This window comes from Haliotis rufescens, unplaced genomic scaffold, assembly GCF_023055435.1.
Source record: "Haliotis rufescens isolate VD_foot unplaced genomic scaffold, xgHalRufe1.0.p SCAF_10, whole genome shotgun sequence".
NCBI lineage: Eukaryota > Metazoa > Mollusca > Gastropoda > Lepetellida > Haliotidae > Haliotis > Haliotis rufescens.
This window is the reverse complement of record NW_025963780.1, coordinates 37028224-37037603: the sequence shown is the minus strand read 5'-3', so window position 1 is coordinate 37037603 and position 9380 is coordinate 37028224.

Genomic DNA, 9380 nt, shown 5'->3' with positions numbered 1-9380 from the left:
GACATTAAAACTTGCCTTTTGATCTTTAAGAAACATTATTCTGAACATAAAAACATCGGACACTTTGGTTTTTTGAGATTGTGTAAAAACACAATCAGAGGTTAATAAATATGAATGTTAGACGACTTAAACCGCTGACTTCGTGATACTCACGTTTCAAACGAGGGTAGTAAGAGTGCGTCGGTGTGTCCAATGTTGAGATGTTAACACTATAACTGACACCACCAGATCTATTCAATTGGGACAAGATGACACACAATCATTCAGGTCAGACACTGAAACCACCAGATCAAACTCCGTTTGGACAAGATGACACACAATCAGTCAGGTCAGACACTGAAACCACCAGATCCACCTCTTTGGGACAAGATGACACACAATCAGTCAGGTCATACACTAAAACCACACGATCCATCTCACTGGGACAAGATGACACACAATCAGCCATGTCATACACTGAAACCACTAGATCCACCCCGTTGGGACAAAATGACACACAATCAGTCAGGTCAGACACTGAAACAACTAGATCCACTCCGTTGGGACAAGATGACACACAGTCAGTCAGGTCAGACACTGAAACCACCAGATCCACTCCGTTGGGACAAGATGACACACAATCATCCATGTCATACACTGAAACCACCAGATCCACCTCGTTGGGACAAGATGACACAAAATCATCCATGTCATACACTGAAACCACCAGATCCACCCAACTGAGACAAGATGACACATAATCATCCAGGTCATACACTCAAATCGACTAATCCACTCACTGGGACAAAATGACACATAATCAGTCAGGTCAGACACTCAAATCGACTAATCCACCCCGTTGGGACAAGATGACACACAATCAGTCAGGTCACACACTGAAACCACCAGATCCACCCCGTTGGGACATGATGACACACAATCATCCAGGTCATACACTCAAACCGACTAATCCACTCCGTTGGGACAGGATGACACACAATCAGTCAGGTCACACACTGAAACCACCAGATCCACCCCGTTGGGACATGATGACACACAATCATCCAGGTCATACACTCAAACTGACTAATCCACTCCGTTTGGACAAGATGACACACAATCAGTCAGGTCAGACACTGAAACCACTAGATCCACCCCATTGGGACAAGATGACACACAATCAGTCTGATCGCACACTGAAACCGACTAATCCGCTCCGTTGGGACAGGATGACACACAACCAGCCAGGTCATACACTGAAACAACCAGATCCACCCTGTTGGGACATGATGACACACAATCATCCAGGTCATACACTGAAACCACCAGATCCACCTCGTTGGGACAAGATGACACACAATCAGTCAGGTCATACACTCAAACCATACGATCCATCTCACTGGGACAAGATGACACACAATCAGTCAGGTCATACACTCAAACCACCAGATCCACCCAACTGAGACAAGATGACACATAATCATCCAGGTCATACACTCAAACCACCAGATCCACCCAACTGAGACAAGATGACACACAATCAGTCTGATTGCACACTAAAACCGCCAGATCCACTCCGTTAGGACAGGATGACACACAATCAACCAGATCATACACTGAAACCGACTAATCCACTCTGTTTGGACAAGATGACACACAATCAGTCAGTTCAGACACTGAAACCATCAGATTCACTCCGTTGGGACAAGATGACACACAATCATCCATGTCATACACTGAAACGACCAGATCCACCTCGTTGGGACAAGATGACACACAATCATCCATGTCATACACTGAAACCACCAGATCCACCCCACTGAGACAAGATCACACACAATCATCCAGGTCATACACTCAAACCGACTAATCCACTCCGTTGGGACAAGATGACACACAATCAGTCAGGTCAGACACTGAAACAACCAGATCCACTCCGTTGGGACAAGATGACACACAATCAACCAGGTCATACACTCAAACCGACTAATCCACTCTGTTGGGACAAGATGACACACAATCAGTCAGGTCAGACACTGAAACCACCAGATCCACTCCGTTGGGACAAGATGACACACAATGATCTATGTAATACTCTGAAACTACCAGATCCACCTCGTTTGGACAAGATGACACACAATCATCCATGTCATACACTGAAACCACCAGATCCACCCCACTGAGACAAGATGACACATAATCATCCAGGTCATACACTCAAATCGACTAATCAACTCCGTTGGGGCAAAATGACACATAATCAGCCGCGGGTCATACACTCAAACCGACTAATCCACTCCGTTGGGACAGGATGACACACAATCAGTCAGGTCACACACTGAAACCACCAGATCCACCCTGTTGGGACATGATGACACACAATCATCCAGGTCATACACTCAAACCGACTAATCCACTCCATTGGGACAAGATGACACACAATCAGTCAGGTCACACACTGAAATCACCAGATCCACCCCGTTGGGACATGATGACACACAATCATCCAGGTCATACACTGAAACCACCAGATGCACCCAATTGGGACAAGATGACACACAATCAGTCTGATCGCACACTGATACCGCCAGATCCACTCCGTTGGGACAAGATGACACACAACCAGCCAGGTCATACACTGAAACCACCAGATCCACCCCGTTGGGACACGATGACACAGAATCATCCAGGTCATACACTCAAACCGACTAATCCATTCCGTTGGGACAAGATGACACACAATCAGTCAGGTCAGACACTGAAACAACCAGATCCACTCCGTTTGGGACATGATGACACACAATCATCCAGGTCATACACTCAAACCGACTAATCCACTCCGTTGGGACAAGATGACACACAATCAGTCAGGTCAGACACTGATACCACCAGATCCACCCCATTTGGACAAGATGACACACAATCAGTCTGATCGCACACTAAAACCGCCAGATCCACTCCGTTGGGACAAGATGACACACAATCAGCCTGATCGTACACTAAAACCACCAGATCCACCCCGTTTGGACAAGATGACACACAATCAGTCAGGTCATACACTCAAACCACCAGATCCACCCCGTTTGGACAAGATGACACACAATCAGTCAGGTCAGACACTGAAACCACCAGATCCACCCCAGTGGGACAAGATGACACACAATCAGTCAGGTCATACACTGAAACCACCAGATCCACCCCAGTGGGACAAGATGACACACAATCAGCCTGATCACACATTCAAACCACCAGATCCACACCGTCGGGACAAAATGCGCACAATCAACCATGTCATACACTGAAACCTTCAAATACACCCTGCAACCATCTTCCCAAGGCAATGCCCTGCAACCCATGCTTGCCGTAAGAGGCGGGATTGGGTCGTCAGGCTCGCTGTCTTGGTTGGTGCATGTCTTATAAACATTATTACGTCTACGAGTTTATTTTAATAAAATTCCATTAAGAGTTCAAATGGTAGTTACTGTCTTAATCGAACTCCGACTGTGTCATACCAAAAGACGTTGAAAGATGGCACTTGTTATTACCCTGTCTGGCGCTCGGCATTAAGGGGCTAAAACAAGGACTTGTCGGCGCGGAGTCAGAATACTGTGTCTGAGTGGGGTATCCATGTTAAACTGCGGCATGGTATCTCAGTGGGCTAGCACTATGAAAGCAGCATTAGTCCGGACTTGTACAAGCAGCCACACACACACACACACACACACACACACACACACACACACACGTGCATACACACGTCTCTATATGAGTTCAATAATCTTGAAAGCGACGTGAAGATCAGCGGTAGGATTCGTCTTCAGCAACCCATGCTTGCCGTAAAAAGTGACTTTGCTTGTCGTAAGAGGCGACTTACGGGATTGCTGTCTTGGTTGACGCGTGTCATCTTATCCCAATGTGTCATAATGTCAATCGCTGGATTGTCTGGTCCAGACTCCATTATTTACAGACCACCGTCATATAGCTGGAATATTGATGAGTGCGGCGTCATACAACAAACAAAACATTATCTTCCCTCACAACAAATAGTTCGCGTTCAGTGTTGCCAGGGAAGAATGGAGATAATCATAACGTTTTTTTAGTGTTGAGCTCTCCTATCTGTAAATTTGACGGCGCTGAATTCGACATTTGATACATCACGCTGATTTTTAGTTCCATTTTTTTAAATAATTTATCGTCAACTCTACAGCAGAGTTCAAGACTGGAAACACAGTATGTTTATCTTCAAATAGTATCCTTTGTCAATAGACCAGTATGCACGATTCTTATTACCTGTCATTACATAATTGGATACATCCATCACACCACGGTAAACTGATTAGGTCACTTTTGAGGGCGGTGCTCTCATGTGTGGCCACTGGTCAAAGGTTACTGACCCAAGGTCATGCCTAAAGGTCAGTCAGTATTGCAAAGGGGACATAGTCACGTCATGACATTGAGACCCATTGACGTGGGCTACAGACACATAACACTTGGTATAAGGCCATTACTGACCTGTTTTGTTATTCCTTCATGATTTATTCACTACCATCTATGTTACTGACACACTGCGTGTAAACAAGCGCATGGTTAGCTATTCGGAAGTATCGATCGTATGTCTAACATCGTAATTCGTTAGATTTCTTAATCCTTAAATATAATTCCAGTACTTAATAAATACATTCGTTTTCAGTGTGGGCGCGTCAAATGGTTTTCACGATTATTTCTTTTATTGTCCATGTCTGAATTGTTTTATCGCGTATGTGAACACTGAAGGAATTGAATTCAGTATTGAATGCATATGTCCGCTAAAATGGAAGGTTACTGGTCATGTCTCATGTCAGCACCTCCAAGACGGAACAGACACATCATGCCCTTAACAGACCGCTTGACGTTGGCTTAAAGCACTTGAGAGTTGACTGACCTGTTTATCCCTGTTAAGTTCATCATCTGTTGATGCCCTTCTGGCAGTTACTCTCAGTCACAAGTGTTCTAACAAGTATGGCGCGTTGTAATTGGTTTTTTAAATGTATACTACTCAAAAGAAGTTCAAGAACACCCACAATTGGAAGCCTGTGTGCGGCCATGACAGATTTTTTAGCCTCTTTTGAGTAGTATATTATATACTATTCTAGCGCGTTATTAACAAATTCATCTGGTTTGGTTTATGAAATAACTTTCCCTTTTCCCTTTCTGTTTACATCTTCCCGAGGCAAGGGAGTTAACTGACTGTTAAAGTCCAGTTTCCACCCTTGCCGAACTAGGCTGGTATTATGGAGTTACATTTTGACTGGACTGACGAGTCTCTGCATAATGCAATCAAATTCGCGCAATGAAATCGAAATCCGGTTCGTAACTGTGATGCAGATTTCCGTCACTTGGAGGTTTTGCAAAGCATGTGCACCGCTAACTCGTTGTCAACAGATATTTTCTAAATCTCTCCATGTTTCTAATCAAGGTTTTATCACAATATAGATCTTGATTATCGATCAGATCGTGTTGACTGGGCGCCGCCATTTTGTTTGAAGCAAATGTAAGTGGTACGAGAGATGGAATTTGATTGGTCCATAGGAGGGGCACAAAAGGGACATAAGTCGTAATAGGCACTTGTGGCGCTACGATCGAGCCCAGGAATTCCAGCCTAGTTCGGCAAGGGTGGAAACTGGACTTTAAAAGTCAGTTAACTCGGGAAGATGTCCTGTTTAATGTTTAAGTTAGAACTAGTTCCAATCTCATGTGCGTACCCTGCCTGGTGAAAATGGTTTGAGAGTATCTGACAGTTGTTGTATTCCTCATCTCGATATTATCGCTGGGGGCTGGGTTATGGCATCTGGCAGGGTGTTTCTTGGCAGGTCAGCACCATGTTTGTGTCCGTGAGTGTCCACGTTGTCGTACACGTATGCAGCCTGCGCTACTTCGGACTCTCTTCCTTTGTCATACTGTCAAAGTGGCGTTGAACTACAATCATCATAACATATACTACTCAAAACAAGTTAAAGAACAGCCATAATTAGAAGGCTATGTGTTAAAATATCACCAGCCTTGACAGATTAACTATAGTCATATAAAAAAAAATTGTGTGTTCTTTAACTTCTTTTGAGTAGTATATATACTACTGGACAAAAGAAAGTTCACACATACAAATTGGATTTGACAAGAAACATTGCAAACGTTTTCAAAACGTTACAGTCCCCGAACCACTGCCAACATAAGGTCCACAATACAACTGTTATAACCGTATTAAATGCATCACCATCGAATAACCATTTCTTGCAGGGTTTTTCATTTTCACCATAAAGGGTGATGCATACTTTCTTTTGTCCGGTAGTTTAGTTAGACATTGTAATTAGTGTTCTGTGTGAAATCTAAATTTTACTGAGATCTTCCTCGATTGTCAAGGGTTTTATATCTCCAGTCCATTATGATAAATACCCTTGACCCACTCACTGCTTCGTTTCTGATATAACGTTTCCATTCATCGTCGTACTATTTGAATGGGGCTTATGACGAAGCGAAAGGACCAGGAATGCTTGTTATAATGGACAGGAGAGTTACTGCCCTGGGTAATCGAGGATGAACTATGACTTACGCTGTGAAATAACCCTGTCTACATTTCACACTCCTTATACCAAACTGTTGTTAAGTACCTCTAAACAAGGTGGTGAGGTGAAATAACGTTGCGTTCAAGATTATCGCACGTACACTTACTTACACATGTGTGTGTGCGTGCCTGCGTGCGTGTTTGAACAACTCCGAGCCGACCAGTCTTTGCTTTATATCCTTAATACTTAACGCCAGGTAGGGTTATAGCGTTACCATCTATTAACGTTTTTTGGGGCATTACAGTCTGCCTACCCCTGGACAAACGTTGCAAATATTCTCATCCGTACATGTATGACCAGTAACATAGCTGATGCATGTCACGGTAACACAATTGCGTGGATCGATGCTCATGATGTCAATCACTAGACTGTCTGGGCCAGATTCGACTTTTGAAGACCGCCGTCATGTAGCTGGAGCAATGCTGAGTGCGGCGTTAACCAATAATCAAACAAGCAACCAAACATCCATTCTCATCTTTTCTTAATGAACCAATAATACCTGACATGAAATTGTTTTTCAAAACTATCAAAACAAATCCCGTTTGATTCTGAAAGCGAATTTCTCGAAGGGAATCTAACACCTTCTCACACCGTACTTATGATCAATTGGCAGTCAGCTCGTCTAGTCGTCAAGTACATCAGTGTTTGATAATATTCCCAGGCCAAAACACGTGATCACCTGGACTGGGTCTAGACGAGCTCTACGCTACTCCACGTCTGGGTCTAAAAGACATGGCTGAATCTCACACCTGCACTAGTTCGGTTCAACATGGCCTTTAACCGAAAAAGCCCCTGACATCTCAAACAAGTACATTAACAATTGAAACCATAAAATGGCGTGAATACAGACTCGCTTTGGCGATGTGGGTGGTATCCTGAACTATGTTGTGGCTATGTGTCTGGATTGCGGGTGTTACATTCATCTCTAGGCTCCGCCCCTCGCGGAGGAATACATCAATCATTATCGTGTACTATGACGTCACGTCATTCATGGCGGTGTCCTGCCTCGCTCGCGGGGGCCAATGAACAGGGAGGAGAATACGCGGTAGCTCATCAGGAATATCGTACGATCTGATATCCGATGTCGTACGTTACTCTTGTTTTGGTGTGCGAATGACGACTTACTGACCCGTGTCGCCAGGGGATGAAAGGGGGGACAGGTAGCTATGGCTGATGCTACTAACGATGAGACGCGGAGTGATGTCTACCTGAAGTTGCATTCATTTTGCAAAGGCTCAACTTCCCCGTGTCGTTCTTGCATCAACATCGAAATATGTACATGTACGCTTATGAACGTATTGTTCATTAACATTGCAACATCAAATATTTTTCAGTCGACCACAGATAGTTTGTGTTTTTACCACATATACATAATTTAACTTTAACCAATGTAAAAAATATGGGTGAAATAGTGCTCTAGCACTGTAGCTCACCTGGACATGAATTCAAAACCTGCAGAAGTATCCTGATATATTCTGCTCATTCTGCCACGTGCACCTGATATGGCAGGACATATATATTGAGATATATGTAAATAAGGAAATCAAAATCTTAACTTTTCATTTAAAATCCCATGACCTTGAACTTTGTTCGCCTCATGATATGTGCCAATCTTCAACATTGTTGTGTGGCAGACATATTATGATGCGTTGTAACACATTTGGTTCAACAGATTCTCAGAAAAGGTAGAAAAAAAATGTTTTCGAACATCGTCTACCACAGCCAAAGCTCGACGCCAATGAAACATTACGTCGAATTAATGCCATTACTCTCATAAGATTGTATAAAGCTTTAGGGTTTCAAATAGAGATGTTTAATCTCTTGATATAATTAGATTTTGGGCAAAAGAAAGTATACACCCATGTTTGATGGTGACTAAAAATGAAACAAACAAGAAATGAAATGAGCTCTCTTGACATAAAAATGCAATTTGGTCAAGTCATATCATTATGGCAGCTTATGCATTCTGCCCAAACCCTAACACCCAAGAGATGTCTACACCCGAAAAATAAGACAGAACATGGCACGACTCTTAGAAATGACACCGTGTGGATGTCAAAAGGGAGTGAGTGAGTTGGGTTTTACGACGCTTTTAACAGTATTCCAGTTATATCGCGGCGTGTCAGCTTAATGTGGGAGGAAAGCCCGAAGTGATGCAGTGCCATCTAATCGTCATAGTGGACCATTCAAGGGCGACAACTCTTGATTTGATGAAACGAAATGAGGGAGAACCTTGTAGTGAGTGAGTGAGTGAGTGAGTTGGGTTTAACGCCGCTTTTAACAGTATTCCAGTTATATCGCGGCGCGTCAGCTTAATGTGGGAGGAAAGCCCGAAGCGATGCAGGTCTCAGGCGTTTACCACTTCGGTGAAACCCATGAGCACGGGTCTGGTGCTGACAAATCTAGAAACATAATCGGGGCGAACCGGGATTCGAACCCACAAACATAGATTTCTGGCGTGCCCAAGGGACGCAACTCTGCACAGCGAATCGTGGCACCTTAGACGACTGGGCCACCCGTGCCCCCCGGATGTCAAAAGCGTTCATTCAGAAATCTACGTTGGTAATCGACATCCCTGTGGGATAGAGAAGGAATACGTGATAAATACAATATGACACTTCGCACAAGAATTTGGCTCCTGGTCCAGCAAGCCAGACAAATTACCCTCACTGAACCACATTCACTGGAATACTGGTAATTAGACGATGACGTCATTGCAAGTCATTAGCCCCATTCACGGGGTCGTTTGATCAGCCTTATGTCGCTTCTCGCCATTGGATAGCCAACCTTAGGGTGTACGTA